The following is an 18,368-nucleotide window of genomic DNA, read 5'->3' as shown; positions in this document are numbered from 1 at the left end:
AGTACTTGACCAAAGAAAGTTATCTTATTAAAGGCAACAACTATAGGAATTATAGGGTTAGAGCTCTATTCAACTGGAGCTGTTACAGTCCAGGCGACCCACTACGCCCAGAGCCACAGGACCCATCTGCTCATCTAGGAGAAGGTCTGCTGCTCCTTGTGTCTATGAAGGGTGAATATGCTGCCATATTGCTTAAGGCTATAGTTTCATTAACCTTTAGAACCTCCCTCGAGGCTCCCTATTAATACTTGCATCTGTTGAGAGAGAGAGAGAGAGAGAGAGAGAGAGAGCGTAACGGACACATTGGACGATACACTTGGCCAGGTCGTGGCAAGTTCACTAGATAGGGAGCAGCATGAATGCTAACCATTTTGCTAGCTTTGAGTAAAAAGGCTGGGCTTTGTGATCGGCACTCAACTCTCAATAACTCATCCCAGCAAAGTGACTTGTCTCTCATTTAGGCTTTGGCACAGACTGAGACACTTCTGGAGATAATCAGCGGCTGGGCAGGACCTTGTGATGAGAGAGCGCTATCACAGAGCTCGACATGAGGCTAGATTAAGCCGACGTCCAAACCAATAACAGTATCATGACTACATCTAAGTCCAAAGTGAAAGGGAACTATAAAAGCATTTGCATTTATTTGCACAGATGCAATTAAATTGGAAACTTTAGTGTCTGTTTTTTTGCCAGGTTTAAGGGTGAAGATATTCTAGCTCACAATATAAACATAAGCAAACAAGCTGAATAGTTTCCCTATGGTCAAAAATGTGTCCTTGTCTGGCCATAATGTTATAGTTGATTTTTTGTCCTATGTCTGACCCAAAAACAACATGGGTGCAGGTTATATTCAGGAAGATTCATGGACCCATTATGGTGGGAAGAAAAGACCACCCGTAGGTGTCTGAGAGGAGGAGACCCCTTCCTGTGCCTGCTATTATAATTCTCATTTATAGCTTAGCTGACTGGGCAGAGCATGATTGATTTGAATTCAAACATGGGGAAGGCTGGGGGGGTAAGGTAAACCATATTCTCCCAAAAATCAATTGTTGCATATTCAATTACTGATGTTTGTTCACTTACTACTAAGAACAAGCTGTAAAGCCATTTTCTTTTATCTAAAGTACAATTTCAATACCATCGGCTTGTTGATGTCCCTGTTCAGTCACTTGTCCCAAAGTTCAGCTCTAATGTTAAATTTGTAAGGATTCACTTGTACATACTAAAATAAGTGTAGGCCATGTCACTAGAAAATGAAATCAGTTACTAAGTACATATTACTCGTTAAAACTTTAACTGATATTAACTGGTGGCACCTGAATTATAAATCTGTACAACACTATAATGTACAGTATATGATGCAAAGAAAAATGCCGAGGAGATAGAACTGGCTACATGTTAAAAATACGGTCATCAAATGGGATTAAAATGGTCATAATCATAATTACAAACTGTAAGAGCAACTGAGTCAAGATGAACATCCTTTCTAGCAGCAAGGCAGTTGAGTTATTGGCTGCTCCAATAGGAAAATTCAATAGTGGAATGAACAGACAGTAAAAGCAACAAGCTTCTGCTCCATGAAATCAGTTTTAGTTAATAAATCTCCATGAAATATGTGTTTTCTTTGAGCAGTAAGTAAAAAAGGAGGATTTGGGCAGAGCAGACTCCTCCCAGCACCAAGAAAGCAGGCTCCTAAATAAATCACGACTTGGTTAAAAATACACTGTAACTGTATAATCTTGAGTATATCTACAATGGTGCTAAAATGGCTCAATGCTTCTGTAGGAATGTACAGCAGCTTACAGGTAATACGTCTATCACAGACAAATCTCCAGGATATCCTCTCACACAGGCCTTCAAGTAGCTTTTAATATGTACAACCCCGTCATAACAAGCTGAACACAACACAGCTTTTTGCTTCTTAAAGGCAAATTTATATAGAGCAGGAAATGAAATACTAAAAGTAAACATTTTATAGATTCTTTTAAATTGTCAAAGTAAAAGAACTTAAGACAACTATGAAATTTGAGCAAAAACAACTTGCTTTATTCTTTCACTTTTTCTCCTAAGTTAGAGAAAAAAAAACATATATAATAATACAACCACAGAAAGAAAAATGTTATTTACTTTCTCCAGTAGAATTTTTACCCTGCAGGTAGGAACCAGCCAAGGACTCTGTCAGTACACAACAGAAGAGACTAACCCGGGATAAAATGAAAACCTTTTATGCTCACTCCAACTTTTGGGTCCATAATGGGGAACAGCTGCTCACTAAAGATTCAAGATCCAGATGCCTGAAGGCAAAAATGTGTTGTGATGATGTGTATTTGTACAAATGCAATAAAAACAGATCTGACTGCTAATCACGACCCATTGATTTAACGTATCCCTCTGATAGAAAGCAGCTGATAACGTATATGTTGCAACACTGTACATCAATTTGGCATTTTCCCAATGTTTTACAACAAGGGTGTTACAAAACAAGACTCAAATACTACTTGACAGATTTCAGACTGAGTATTTTGTGATGCAAAAATAAAAATGTTAATTTCTAAACCTTTTTTTTTTTTTTTTTACACCTAAGTGAACTTCTGGATGCTTTTTATATTTAGGCTCCAGAAAGATGGAAATCTGAAGATAGTGGGCATTACTTATGTGATCTGCCACCGGGAGTTTATTTGACATACAAAAGTGTCAGAGAATTGAGAGCAACAGCGTTTACTGAATTATTAATTCAAATCTGTGATCCCTGAGTGATAAAGGAGGATACAGACATTTCCTGCATGTCTTATTAATCATTTATTGAATCATCTTTCTGTTGATGACTGGCTGTAATGCATCCTGCTGCGGTACGTCCCCAGTGCATTCACATATACAATGATGTTGACTATCAAAATCAAAATAAAAGGAAACTACAGTATAACAAATTAGGATTTTACTCAAGAGGCATTAAAGTTCTTACCAAACTAAAGGCAAGTCAAGTTATAAGACATATGATATGACCCCTCAATGACTCAATCACTGGTGGTTCCATTGTCGGATAAACGTGAATATGGATCAGAGCTTCTTTTTAGCATTAGTCGTAGAGTCACAAAGTATTCTTACTAAATTGTAGAAGAACTCAGTGGTGGCATGTTCGATGTGCTATTTTAGAAACAAAGTGTAGAATTTGTTGATCTGCTTCTAGATTTAGATCTGCATCAATGTCCAGAAAGATGTTTGATCTTGCAGCTAAGAGAAAATATGAGGGAAAAGGGAAGATGATTAACTTTTGTTTATGCTGCAAATTCCTTGAATGTACAGAGCATCTTACTGAAAGCTCTGTTGCTTGCAGTGCAACATAAAAGCCAGTTATTAGCTAGTTTGAAAGAATAATGAGTTAATCAAGGTATGTTAAGATATCAATCTTAAGTAAGATGACCTGGTGTAGGTGTGACATGACAATTATTTCCTTAATCTGCTCATAATCAAGTTATACAAATTGCATATTAATGTTCTGACTGTTCTACCTCTTTGCATTAAGCCTCTTTTTCACATGCTAATCAGGTACAAGGCTGGACATTAAATATACCCTAATTGGCTTTGCATGACCCTGAGCTACCAGACTGGTCTGTATTAATAGTTTAACTACACTACGTGCACTGTTTCCATGATCCTGTCATGCCCCGTGTCTTTGAGTCAAAGGCATTCGTTAGAAAGCAGTGATGAACTCAGATTCTTCATCCCTCCGTGTTACCTTCAGGTTAGAAACGGGATATGTGTGTTCTGTCATATCTATCCCAACATGCTAGACACACACATCCTTAATTAAGTAGCTCGATGTGACACCACTTTAAGAGTGATTGCAAGCTTGAAGAGGCTCTGATGAATATTCTAACTCCTTTTTACATTGCACATTGTGCAATACTGCTCAGCTTTACCACGCAGGAAAGAGCAATTATCATTTCAAACGAGCGAGTGAAGCAGAACTGGCAGAGGAGATAAGTGCTTAAAAGAGGGTTGGGGTCACCTTATTCCCTCTGATACAGAGTTGCCCTTGCCTCAAATTATTCAAGCCTGACGGGGAACAGTGGGAGATCGGTTCTTGAAAAACTTGCAAAGTGTCAATAATGAGCTGTGCGTGTCAGTCAGAACGCAGTGTGATAGGAGACATAATTTCCCACTTGATCACAGCCATGTTACAGAAACTATGGGAACCTTTAGAACTGTGCAAGCCACTTATGAGGAAAATCACTTAACTGCATTTTAAAAAAGATTGCTATTAGACTACAAACTCACTGGAAAATAGATTACAATTTGCTCATTTTGTCTTATGTGCTTCTGGGTTGAAAAGCTCTCCAAACTTTTAACCTGATGACCCATTTAGACTAATGAAGTGCACTGACCGATCAGGAAATCCTCATGATTAGAGCCAAAAACTTTACCTCCAGTGGGAACATAACTAAATAAGAGACAGAAAAATATAGATTTCCACTTGCTTAAGACTCTTAAATGGTCTACATACTGCAATTTAATGACCGTCTAAAGACACCAGCAATGAGAAGAAGAAAAAATAATGTCATTTATTTCCCTAACTCTGGTCTTGGAACTTTCTAACCAAGATGTGTGGGGAACACTGTCGCTGTCAAAGCTGCAAATGGCCACAACACAGCCCAACATCTCCTTCATCTGCTGGGTTGATGATGATGTCAGTCAAGTCGGTGAACAAACTCTGTGGCGTGACAAAGGAGAATTGAAGATTTACAGTCATGTAATCGCACAATGGAGGCCTTTGTGAGGTCTGGACCACGCTGTGTTAGCATCACAGTTCATCTGCTAATTACACCGTAAAATCCAAAGACTTGGCGATCCATAGTAGGCTATTCATCTCATGACTTAAACATTGAGTTGGGGGGGGGGGGGGGGGGCACGATTAATCCCTGCCTTTAAACCGATGTGAGGACTCATTTCTTCACTCGATTTGACAAGCGGGGCAATAGGATTTAAAAGCTTATCAGGTGACAATATTTTGTTTCTGGCCCTTGCTTCACCTTGTCAGACCGACACTGGATTCACGCCAGCACATTCAGGTGTAAACGTTGATGATTGTAAAAAAGCCTTGACCACCAAACTGTTCGCATAACTCATGCAAAGTAAAAACATGACACAGTTTGAGTCGTTTGTCTGCTTTGCCGCCACAAGGCTGTCGGCTTTTTACTCTCTGCAAACATGTCGACATCAAAAGGAACAGCTGAAGCACTTTTGATTTGTTTACTGTCAGGGGCTCGGTCTTTGTCTTTGCCAGCAGACACCACCAATAAAGGAAGTAATTAGTCAACAATGTGGTCCCTCCTTGCTACAGTCCCACTAATAATAGCTGATACATGGGACCAAGAAGGAATGGTATTATAACAGTATGTATTCATATATAACTAGTTAATAGTGTAAATAATTAGAAAAAAGAATATCAATGAATTGATTTCCAACTTCATTGGAATAGGAATAAGGGACTGTATAAAAATGATTTGGGTGGGCATTTTTTCTTTGGGTCGTTTTTTGGAATTAGAAAACTGAACTCTTCCCCTCCCCAAAATGTGACAATATTTATATATTCTATTTATATTTGTATTAACAGTCAACTGTAAATTAGTACAACTCATTTGATCTGGCACCCTAAATTAATCAATATCTTAATGAAGCAATAATAAAACATAGCTCCTGATACCACATTTAAGGTTAAGTTGGTAGCCTATAGGTGTTCATAAACTATGCAAAACGTTGGCGAGGCATTTCAGCAAATTATTTTTAAATTGACAAAAATATTGAAGTGGCAGTACTATACCGCTGCACAACCCTGCTCTAACTGCCACAATGCCTGATTTAGTGTAAATTCACCCTTAGAACAGAAGCTTTAATAATTAAAACTGCAGTATTCCCTTAGGCTTAATGGCTTACTTATCTCTTCTAAGCAATAAAGGACTTCTTTTTCTTTTTTTGCATGGGCCCAATTACCTTCCCTCTCTGTTGACGCATGTAAGAATACAAGTTCATTGTTTGTATAGCAAAATTATGTTGTTTTATTTAAAATAGTTGTAATAAATACTTAACTCTCCAGACATCTTGGGGGGTAAAATAGAAACAAAACAACTATATTCATATTCTTCAAACTGAAATATAAGATATAGTTATCAGCAAATACACAAGGAAAAACATCTTAACCACACATAAAGTCTGTTTTCCATTACAAAAGTTAGTTTATCTTGTTCTCTGCATTTCTTTCAAAACAAGAGAAGGAAAATAGGAAATACATTTCTTTCTGGTGTGGAACATGCAGCATAATATATTTACAGCCAACTCAGTTAAAGGGCTATAACTTTTGTTGTCACAAACAAACATCTCCTCACTATCCGCGAGCTGCCTGTCCCCAGAACACACAGCCCAGGGTCTAACTGAAAAAAAAAAAAAAAAAAACTGTGCCCACCTGCACCACAAAGCATGCACAGTGTTCCAGCACTCCAGCCAATAACCGACAAGAAGGATCTTGGTTAGGGTTTGGGGGGTTAGTGCACGGAAGCACAGAAGAGAGGTGGAGGGGACGGGATGAGGAGGAGGGAGGGGCATGGTGGTCTTGTTCTGTTTAAAAATTCTTCTAACGTCACCAAGAAGTAACTTCACCCAACATCCCTTGGAGCACCTGGTCTAAGCTTTTAAAAAAGGACCTGTTCCAGGCACTGTAGATGCAGATGTCACTTCTGGAGAAACAAACACTTGTCAGATGGATACAGTGAAGTAAAACCTGCCCCTATAACAAACCTAATAGTGTTAAACAACCTGGTTTTGCAAGTTGCTCCCAACCACAGCTAAACAAGGGTCTGTCAGGGCTCAACTGTATTATGCGAGGGTGAACATGCTTTTCCATTACAGCTAAATGATTACTATAGTGTTAGTATAGAAATATTACAGATATTACAGAAGTGTAAACAATGCAGAAACCACATTTAATTATTGAAAGTAAACCACACACACACACACACACACAACATTAGGACTGGTATAATCATGTGGTTGAGCAGTGATTTGTATGGACTCACAGCTACAGACTCAGGTTCTGTTGACCAGGTAGGGCAGCAATATCATACAGATGGGTCAAATGCAATTGGAATACATGTTTTTACTATTAAAAACAGATGTATTTGTGAAAGGAATGCCAGAGAAGACAAAGAGCAAGCAACAAAAGGGAAGGTAGAAAAGTCAAATTAATTTCAGGCTCGTCTGCATGGCCCCACAGGGACATCACCTGCATTCAGAGTCCTCTTTTGGCCCAACATCTAAACCCCTGCAGGGCCTGGCCAGCCTTCCTACAGGACCTGCAGGTAATACTGAATATGAATGACCTTCAACTGGCAGACCAAGCTATGCGTAGACAAAGCAGAGACAGTCAGCCAACGGGGCTACAGCCAGGTTTTAGTGAATGCAAATGTGACCATTAAACCTTACTGCTCATGTGTCAAAGTGAGGTGTGACTTTTCACAGTTTGGGTTGCATTCATGCTACAAGAATTCTTGCATAATCCTCAAACTGATGATGTCTTTCCCTGCCAAATAAAGCTGCAGGAAAAACAAGACATACTTGGAATGTTTTACACAGTTTATTTTATTTGGGATGGACAAGAAACCCTTTTTAATCTGCGCTAACTCAACTCAGCTGATGGAAAGGCAGCATGGCTGGCTTCATGCCTTCCTCGTCCAGGGTGCAATCTGTTTTCAGCTCAGTGAAATGACAGTTTTCCCTCTCTCTGTACAGAATGGGAGGCTGCTCATGGACCCTGAACACGCAAGTTCCCATCAGTTTGTACTGAGTACTTCCAGCCCCTCTGGACACTACATGGGACATCACTAACCTTTTGGGGGTTAAAAGCAACCAGAGTGTACTCCCCTCCCAAGTTTCCTCTTCCATTCTAACTCTTTTACCACAACCTCTCCACATGCTGACCATTCCTCTGAAGTTGTTACAGTGGGTGGAGTGTTGGGAGGAGTCTGTGTGTTTGTTTTGAGTGTTTGAATGTGTGCGTGACTGTGTGGGCGGGGGTCTGTATGGGCATATGTGTGTTTTTCAGAGAAAGAGAGTGAGAATGAGGGGAAAGCGTGCAAGATGCTTTTGCAAGTGCTTGCAGAGAAAAGGTTTGTTTACAGTAAGAAAGACGGAGACTATCAGTGTTATTAGTGTTACAGATACAGTATCACGCTCTGGTTAGGGTAGCAAAAGAACAGCAGAGGCCCAAAGGGGAAAAGACTGCTCCAGCGGTCATTTACAGGCAGATTCCAACCAAGTATCAGCACCATCTACACACTGAACCAGGCTTTAGCTCTCTCACGCATCATAACCTCCAGATTTGGTCCATCAATTTGGGATAAAGTACAAATTTTGTAAGCACTTGTGGTTTGGGCCTCAGAGAAAGAGATGCTTTATCTAGGCTGAAACTCTGTTTTTTTCATAGAAAAGAGTTATATGGGAGGCATATCAACACATTTTACAACCTGCCAGCAGAGATAAGAGGAGGAGAGAATAACAGGAAACAAGCAAGGTGTCATTTAGCAAGTGTAAAGTTGGACAGAGTCAATTCCAAAAGGCTCCACATGGTGTTCACAGACCTGTGTGATTAAACAGGCTTTAGCAGCAGCAACTTTGTCAATTTTATTCATGTATTTTTATTTTAAAGTCTGGTGAAAATAAAGAAGAGCCATAGCAACAGAAGTGTTTTTGTTTGTTGTTTCTTTGAGCTGAATGCGAATAGCAGCTGTTTATGCACTTGGGTAGACAGAAAACAGAGGAGCCACTCCATCAGTCTCCCCACCTACACTGCTGTAACAATGCTGCAAAGCATGCTAGCTCTAAGACTAAATTATTCTTAATTTACAGTTATGAACTGTATCTTGTGGGTTTTGCTCAGGAGAAAGCAGGCAACGTGTGCATGAGACCCACACCCAGCACATAAATGATGGGAATGACATGAAAGCAGCTCTTAGGTAAGCAAGACCACAAACTGTAAGTCTGGGTTAATAACGACTATCACGAGGCAAAACATCACGAATCTGAAAAAAACTTAATTTACGCTTTAAATATGTATCTTCATCAAATTTACATTTATGACAGGCTAAATAAGTCCACGAGTTGTAGGTCTACTTCCCAGAAAACATGTTGCCTACTAGATTTAGATGAGATTCGGCTTCCCTCCGTCGCACGTCTCCGTCGTTGTGAAGGTGTTTAACCTGAAAACCGAAGAACAGCGAGCAGGCACGGGAGGACCTTACCTTCCACGAGCTTCAGCGCAACAACAAAAACCAGCCTCGGTCCTAGCCACAGACTGCATGAAAACCTTGGTCACATCTCAAGTCTTCCCAGTCGTTGGAAAAACTGTCGAAAAATGAACCATAACACCATTTAAATCCGCAAAGTGCACTTAGCTTGAGCACGTTACTGTCCGCAAAGGGAAGTCCATCACCGGAGCGTTGAAGACGAGCCTCCCTTACTACACAGACTGAAGAGGCTGGTCGCTTTCAAGCTGCTAAACTTTAGCTCCTCCCACAGCACACGCTGCCTGCCTGCCTGCAACCACAGACTGTAGGCCTATATAAAGAGCCTGCAACACCAATGGTCACTCATTTGTTCTCCAAATCACTTTTAGTCGACTAAAGCAAGAACATGTTAGTCAATTTCCCATTTGGCTATATGTTTAGTTTTACATAGATCTTTGTTCCGGAGAAAAGGCCTAAAATGGCCTTAGTGTCTGTGGATGGCAGGTCAAAATACAAAGAAAATATATTTCATAGATTTAAAGAAAATGCACACACAAAACTACTATGTAATGTTAAATGTTATTGTAAATGCCTACATTGTTACAAAGAGCTGCAAGTAGCATGTGTATGCAAACATTTAAAATGCCTTACTAGGAACTTGTTTTTCATTTATTTAAGGCAGCATAATTGGTTGCCCCAAATTGCTGTGGGGCACAGAAGTTGTTCCACAAACATGTTCCACTGGAATAAAAGCCTAAAGTAGCCTATAAGTGTTCATTAACTATACAAAAGTTGGCCAAGAATGCAGCAAATCAATTTTCCAGTGGAAAAAATGTGCATACACATAATCTTAACAGATATATGGTAAATTTTCAAACATATAGGATTAGTTAGTTGAAGGTGCTCAAGGCCCAAGCAAAGGTCTATGATGTTGGAGTGGGTGTGAATGAGAGACCCAGTTTGTCCATAGTTCCTAATGGTTTGCTTGGGATTAATGGATCAAGCTATTAACTTTCTTTTTTTAACATATTTTAAAGTATATATCAAATGTGTTTTGGAGTGAAGAGTGAAGTGAAGAGAATCGTAATGCATCTGCTCTCAGATTCTGACAGTGACAGATTTCTTTGCTGAGAGAAAGTTTTCCTTCTCTTTTGTGTTGGGTATCAGTATTCCTCCTTTTTTTATTTTCTCAGGCTACCCTACAGCCATCAAACAATGAATGACAATGAAGAGTGTCCACTACAAAGAGAATTACATGGGATTATGTAGAGAGGCAAAGACCTGAACACAACCAGACTCAACTATTCATGTAATCTCTTTTTTGACCCCAAAAGAGAAAACAGGACTGTGGACTCTAGTTTTCCTTTAAAAGCCCAAAACAACAGATAGCTAAGCTGCATCTTCTGCTCTGTTCTGCTTAGTCCAACTAAATTATCATTATCTTTTCTTGACAAGGGGGGACACCAAACAAATTATCATGCATAACACAAAACCACTCTTCACACCCACAGGGGAAAAAGTAACATTTACAATTAGTCTCCAGCTCCTTGCTTTCAGTGACATGTGACAGTGTGAGAATGTGTCAGATATTTTGAATGTTAACACCAAGATATGTGATGACACCAAAGCCAGGCGCAGAACGCTTGAGGCTGCATCCTGATAGCCCCGTGTGACAGAACCGTGACACTTTATTCTGAAAATGTTGTCACTCTCTGACTGATTTTGCATGACTTTGCCACAGAAAGCAAAGGACACCGCCCCCAAAAATATGTGACATGTGGGGGTTATATTTATCTTTTTGACTATATGCATGTCTCTCTCTCTCTCTCTCCCTCTCTCTCTCTATTTTATGTTATCTAATTGACAGACGCACACAAATCAAAGTTGCTTTCCTTTATCTGCCAGGTAATCCCTCAAATTCAATCAAGGATTACTTCTGAGAAGATTAAAATCATTCAACTTTGCAAAAGTCAGGCTTGCAGCAACAAGGGGGATAGACCACTCAGCAACATGAATTCTTCTTAAAATGTGTTGAATTATATCTATTCCTTTTCTGTTGGTTCTGCTGTGATATGCAGGTATGGTGCAATGTACAAATGCCTTAAAAACACCCAGTCCCCAAAACGGTGATTAAGTTCTCCAAAAACCAACAGTTTAAAGAATGATGAGGCAATATTAGCATCTACCTCACACTGAAAGGAGAAAAAAATTAAAGTGGCAAGCAGTTAGACGTTGGTACCACCAAAATGAAGATGCAATAACAAGATGCTGAGTTGCTCTGCAGCTTTGGGTGAAGCTCTTTGATTAGAATTAAGTGGCCTCCTGGTAATGAGCATGCCAGGGTTTATTTGGAGCATTTTAGACTTTGATTTTTTTTTTTTTATTACTTACAATAATTACAACAAAAAGAATCAAATAGGGCTGTTTTTTAGTCCCAAAGTTTGCATTTTATCAAATGCTGAGTAGTTGTTGATCACATCACTCCTAATCTCCAGTTCACTCAAATAATACCCCCTTGTCTTGGCACGCGAACACTCCGGGAAGCATGCAGCAGCCACTCATATTAAGGTCACGGCCACCCGTGGAGCTTTTATTGGGGTTAAGTATATAACAGACTCTTTCAGTAAAACACAACACCAGATTTGGGGTGAATTTACCCACACAATATAGTTTGTTTCAATGAGATCAAGTCATCGTTTTATCTTTTATAAACAGGCTCAAATGCACTGTAAGTGTATGTGGAAAATACAAATGAGAAGATGGAAAGATTGAGAGGCTTTAACATGACTTTTAACTAGAAAGACCATCTTGGACAGGCTCAAACCAGCCACAAAATGGTTAAATCGTTAAACATTGTACTAACTAAACATCATTATGCTGAAGCATGCTGATGTTAGCGTTTAGCTCAAAGCACTGCTGTGCTAAGTACTGCCTCACAGTTCTGATAGCATGACTGTTGATTGTTGTTCATTGATTACTGGCCTGGTGTTAAAATGAATGGTGATCGACAGAATGTATACCTTTACCTGAAAAGCAGATCTATTTTAAATTGTATGAAATATGAGTAATAGGCTATCCGAGAGGGAGCGGGGATAAAAACAATAATTTGATGACACACAACAAGGTCAAACTCATGATTCCTTGAGCACAAGTTGTGCTCCCACTGACCTGTAAGCTCCACCCCTGCAGACTGTGATGGAGTCAGAGTAGCCCGATGCAGGTGCCTCCTGCAGGGCTAACAGCACTGTGACTCATTCCCATGTCCACCCCTTTCCCCCGCTCAGACAGTCCCAAAAACGTCCCCACATCTCACTATCTTTTTCTTTCACTACGCACGAGGCCTTCTCTCTTCACACTGATGATTCATGACTTCTCAACTTATGCAGCACCCCGGCCTGAAAGTGTCCCATTTGCTTTCTCTATAAATGATCCTGAGTTGAGGTGTGTTGACAGGTTGCTCATGTATCATTGCTGTTATATTTTAATTTTATTATTTAATTTGAATTTGTTCATTAATCCCCAGTGGGGAAATTACAATTTACACTCTGCGTACACACTTTTTTGTCAGTAATCACACAGGTCTGAAATACACTCAGGATCTATACATGCACTAATAGAGAGATGTCAGAGTGAGTGGGCTGCCAGCTAAACCGGCACTCTAAGCGGTTGGGTGGGTGTGGTGCCTTGCTCAAGGAGGTGAAGTGGCATCTCTCCAGCCACCAATCCACACTCCGTACTTTTTGGTCCATATGGGACTTGAACCAGTGACCCTCCGGTTCCCAACCCAACGGACTGAGCTACTGCCACCCCATACCTTAATATCTTTAAATTAAAACCGCAAGTGATGTTGGCAGTGACCATATGTCTCACACATATTTGTGAAACTAACATGTTTGTCACTAACTTTTGTGCACATGTGAAACCATCATCACACATTTAGATTTGTGTCTAATTACAGCCCGCCATAACTCTGCCAATGAACTACTTTGGACCCAGGTATAGCACTCATGTCCAGTGTGATCAAACAGCATCAGTGAGAAAAAAAGTTAATCCCTGTTTCTGTTTTCACAGAAAGAGAGGTGCCTTTATCTGTTTTGACCACTTCTATCCTTCCCTTCAGCTACTGCCACCTCTCCTTCTCTCTCTGTCTGATTCACACACATCAGAAGTAGGCCTGTGTTTATAGTGACAGGGAAAATAAATAAACAGGAGATGCAAATCATGTCATTGACTTTAATTACTTTCATTCCTGACATGTTCAATCCTTTCAGAATGAATTTTTAAGGCTTTTTGGTTCCCCACACAAAGCTCAGAGGTTTACCAGCTAACTTGAGAACACAGCTCCTTATAGTAAGAGTTGAAGACTAAATGATTGAAACTACAAATGAAAAGTCTTGAGTTTACTGTCAAGGTACTTCTGTAATGTGTCTATTTCCTTTTTTGACCAATTTAAAAAAAAATTGATTTCTCTTTGTGGTTGCTTGATTGGTAAAGCTTTCCAAAAGAAAGATTTTACTAAATTTACTAAATAAGAGAAAAAGAAAACCATATAATGAAAATGTCTGACGTGTGGAAAAGATAAGGAAATGGACTCAAACCCTTTATGCAACCAGTTTGGGTGTCTCTTTATCGTCCATAATGAATGAAAACCAATGCCAGCTGCTTTGCACACACAGGCGGAATGGCTGACATGTGGTGTTAATATGAATACAATAGGATGTTGTGAGATTAATGCACAAGGTTATTGTTGTCCGGTTTTCCCCTGAGAGCTTTGGGGAAGTGACGTCAGTGGCAGCCAGCTCAGCTTAAAAGCAGATATTGGGGTATGTCTCAATACATGGGTTTTCTTTGTCTGGCTCCTTCTTGGTGGTTTTGAAGCTTGAAGGCTGCGGTGGGTGCAGTAGGAGGGCATAGGTGAAGCTCCTACACAGCTGCACAGCAGGAGAGGGAAGGGCTGTGGAAAAAAGCCTCCAGGCACTACGAATGAATTAATGATTTTTTATGAATTTATCAGCACAAAGAAACTTATTAATCTTGACATTAAATATAGTAAAGGGGAATATCATTAAATGCAAGAAATTGCCTTGGTGTTTCTTAGGTCTGATGGCAGGTTTATCCGTTAAGTATTTTTGGGATCTTTTCCTGAAATTAAAAGCCAGGAAATTAAAAACTCGGCCATGCTCCACTTTCAGTGAAGCTCTGCCTGGGTTTGTGGAATTTTACAAAAAATCAGCTCTGTTAAAACAGAATGAAATTTCCATAAGCTGCTTGGACATAAGTAAGATATTATTAATTGTCTCCAAGTGTTTAAGTAGTTTTTGTAGTGATAATAGCACAAATTTAAAGCACAGAACCAGATTTTATGATACACTTATTATCTATCAAAAAAGCCTCATCCATTGTTTTCTTTGCTTTCAATCATCTTTTCTGTGTTTAGTCTGTTGGACACTGTAACAGGTAAACTGAAAGTATGCTCTGTGTCCGTGTGCAGAAACACAACTCTTTTGTTTGGAAGGGTTCATTGTTTTTCAATGCAGTTACAAATTAGACTGAATACATTCATATGTTGGATGTTAAAAGATGTTTTAAATTGAAGATTCTTTATTTGAGGATTTTAGGACTTTATTTGATAGGACAGCTTATACATGAAGGGGGGAGAGAGGGGGATGACATGCAGCAAAGGGCAATAGGTCGGTGCTGAGCCGAGACTATGCCTCTGTACACAGGGCTATCCAGGAGCCCTGACAGTTAGAAGAAGTTTTAAAGTTGAAATCCTTTCCTGATTAGGGAGTATGCATACCATTTGGTGGAAAATTGCCCTGGGTCTGGTTTAGGTACGGTATTTGTATTTTAACCAAAGGACTACTTGTGGGGTTTCTGTTAAGAGTAAAACGCTGTGAAAAAAATATCAAACACTGACAATCTATGATAAAAAACTGAAAAAGTGTTGCTTGTATAGACCCATCAGTCCACACACATACAGTATTCACATACTTAATGTGTGCACATATGCACACATTAAGTATATATTAAAATAGTGACTGAAAGGTATGTGAACCCTTTTTTGTACTGTATCGGTATCCAAAATGGTTTCACAGTTGACAGAGTTGATGAAATATTGATTGAATTGATTAACTTTACTAGTCTTTCACTATTCTACCTTGAGTGATTTGAAATATCCATGTTCACTTCAGTTGACTGGTTTGACGCCAGCACACCCAGTAAGGGTAGATAGATACAAAACTGACAGGCTCAGTCAGCATGAAATTGTAACACATCTAATGTACGAAAAGCAAAAGTCTTGCATCCTCAACTTCCCTTCACAGGAAGCAACAAGGTCAGAATTTGTGATAAAATAGATGAGAAGAGACCCCTAATCATTAGAGGATGCTAGTTACCAATGAACTGCTTCAGAGAGAATTTTAAAATTAAGATCTTCTGACAGGGTCACAAAGGGCAGCATATGAGTGCAAAATTAGCTCCCCCTCTTACTTTTAAAGATTTTAAGGTCAGTGGGGAGACACAATGTCTGTTGCAGGCTGTAACAGGATTCAAACAGTAAAAAAATCAATAAACTATCTCAGTATGACCAAACACTAATCTTTAAGCACCCAAATAATGCTTTAACAGCCAATGGAAACTGACTATGCACTGCACTTCATGCAATGCCTGCTGGTTTATTAGTTTGTTGTTGAACCACCATCCTCATTATTTTTACATGTATGCCAACAGAGAGTATGCTAAGTTAAACAGCCTCTGGGAAAAGTTTTTTTTTTATTTGAAAATAAAAAATAATAAAAAAAAACTAAAAAAAATATATATGTATATATATATATATATATATATATATATATATATATATATATATATATATATATATATATATATATATATATATATACTGTATGAGGGGCTGCAGATGATTTGAACAAGGCCAGCTGATATCCAAAATATCATTATGTTTTTTTTCTTTTCTATGTGGTTATAGTTTATCACTGATAGTAATGAATGAGTTGAAAAGCATAGCAAAGCTAATTTGTTTGTTGGTTAATTGAAAAATGGTGTACAGATTTTCTAGTATAGAAAATAAATTGTTTAGTTTGCTGCCAGTGGCACTGGTGGCATTTGACGGATTACACTTCCTTCCAGATTAACTACATTAATTTGTGTGAATTATGGATGCCTGTAATGCACAATCAACTAAATCGGATGAAGATATAAAAAAATGAGATGGAAGTGATGGAAAAAGCTGTGAATCATGTTTGACTTCTTCTCAGCTCCATGTGATATAGAAATGGAAAACATCTGGATGAATTAGTAATGAGAGTGTCCACATGTGGAGTAGTCAACCATTAAAAAATATTAACATTTCAACACACTGGTTGTAAATGTTAGGTTGCAGTGCGTTGCTACCAGCTGGTCCACCTTGAGCCCCAAAAAGAATAATTCACCAGTGACTTCACCATTCAGTTCCATTATCATAAATGTACCATTTAGCAGTCAAAATCTATGACAATAACATAATTACTTTTCCTATAAGATTCAATGTCATTGAGTTTTACAGTGAAAGAGCACAGTCAGTGCACATGATAGGGAAAGAAAAGACAGAGAGAGCATTGCCAGTGTCCAAATGTCACAGGCGCAGGAGTTCACACCACATGCGCACACCCTGTTTTGTCAATTTTGTCAGGGACTGTTTGACAACAGGCCCAATCTATGAGACTGTCCAGGCTTTATTGTAGCCAATGTATCCCCCCAGTGCAGTGGGCGGGAGTCAGAACAAACACAACCATCACAGGAACTAAATGCAATAGCAGCTTTGGTTTACATTCATGTGATTCCTTCCCTGTGTTATCTCAAAGCTAGGTGACTGACATTTTTTAAAGAGGAGACCAGATCACACAACACCCTGTAGCAGGTTTGGGCTTCAAAATTCAGGCTGCACACACACACACACACACACACACACACACACACACACAAACACACACACACATACACTTCACACGGCTTCCAGCACCTTACTAGTCTAGGACACAGACTCACAATGAGCCAAGACTCTGACTGAATGCAATCTATTGCCATGGCACCCAGCGCTTAGATGACCGGTATCTGTAGTAACTGAGCAACCTCACACCTCTTCATTACTCCAAGCTGAAACTCAGCAGCGAGCCTCTCCTTCTAGGCTGCAGTGGCAGCAATGCCTACCGGTATTTGTCCACCACTCTCTGCAGGAAAATCAACAACGTCCTCTCATCCTTTTGTCTTATTGTGATCCACTATCTCCCGCTGTCATCAAAGAAAGGAGGGACTCACCGTGCGTTCCCCCCACGGCGGGATACAGGAGCCAGGTGGAGCGAGCAGAGGCTGCAGTGGCGGAGGAATCCCCCTGGTAGAGTATGTGTAAGAGTGTGTGAGAGGGTGCGTGGCAGTGTGCATGTGTGTGAGTGTATGAGTGTGTGAGTGTGCATGTGTGTATGTATGTATGTGTGTATGTATGTATGTGTGTGTGTGTGTGAAGGGAGTCAGAGCTGATCCAGCAGATGCAGACGGGAGCCACCAATAGAATGAGGAGAAGGAGAGAGCGAGGAGTGTGTGAGAGATTGAGGGAGGGAGAAACAGCAGAGGAGTGGTCTGATAGCATTACATCATGGACTAGGGAATGGTAGATTTAGGGGTGGTGTTACAGTGGGGGAAGGTGTGACTGTGTATTAGTGCATGTGTGTGTGTTTGTGTTTGCATCACCATCACTGTATAATTTCCCTCTGCAGTAGACCACAGGATGATAAAAGATTGTGTCCATGCTGCATCAGTGCAGTGCTGTCATGGTGGCTGTGGCTGCACCTGTGTGTGTGTATGTGTGTTTGTGGTCGTGTGCATATGAGCGGAACATAAACAGCAGCTATAATCAAGAAGGTATTATAACCACACCACATTTCTTAGATTACGTCCCAAAACCTCCTGGTAACTTTAACTATTAAAAATGTTCATGTCTAAATACAATGTCATGCAGGCTAACAGCTTGCTGCGGATGGAAAAAACTCAAACCCGCCCCTTTCCATGACACACTCAGAGCCACCAGCTAATGGATCC

The 18,368-nt window shown here is 39.7% G+C and overlaps 1 protein-coding gene across 3 annotated transcripts in view; it reads right to left on the bottom strand.

Moving 5' to 3' along the window:
- The window catches only part of LOC117946404 (semaphorin-4B-like), a 49,351-nt gene extending 31,525 nt beyond the window's left edge, over window positions 1-17,826 (bottom strand). The window contains exon 1 of one of the 3 annotated variants that reach the window (XM_034874541.1): window positions 17,592-17,826. The gene's annotated coding sequence lies outside the window, so the exon portion shown is untranslated. Of the gene's footprint in view, window positions 1-9,185; window positions 9,529-17,591 lie in introns of those variants that run through there. The other 2 variants (XM_034874551.1, XM_034874532.1) reach the window with 2 other exon arrangements.
- Window positions 17,827-18,368: the final 542 nt, after the last annotated feature.

Source organism: Etheostoma cragini, chromosome 1 (assembly GCF_013103735.1).
Source record: "Etheostoma cragini isolate CJK2018 chromosome 1, CSU_Ecrag_1.0, whole genome shotgun sequence".
NCBI classification, from domain to species: domain Eukaryota; kingdom Metazoa; phylum Chordata; class Actinopteri; order Perciformes; family Percidae; genus Etheostoma; species Etheostoma cragini.
The sequence above is the reverse complement of the archived record's forward strand: the minus strand, read 5'-3'. Positions and strand labels throughout refer to the sequence as shown.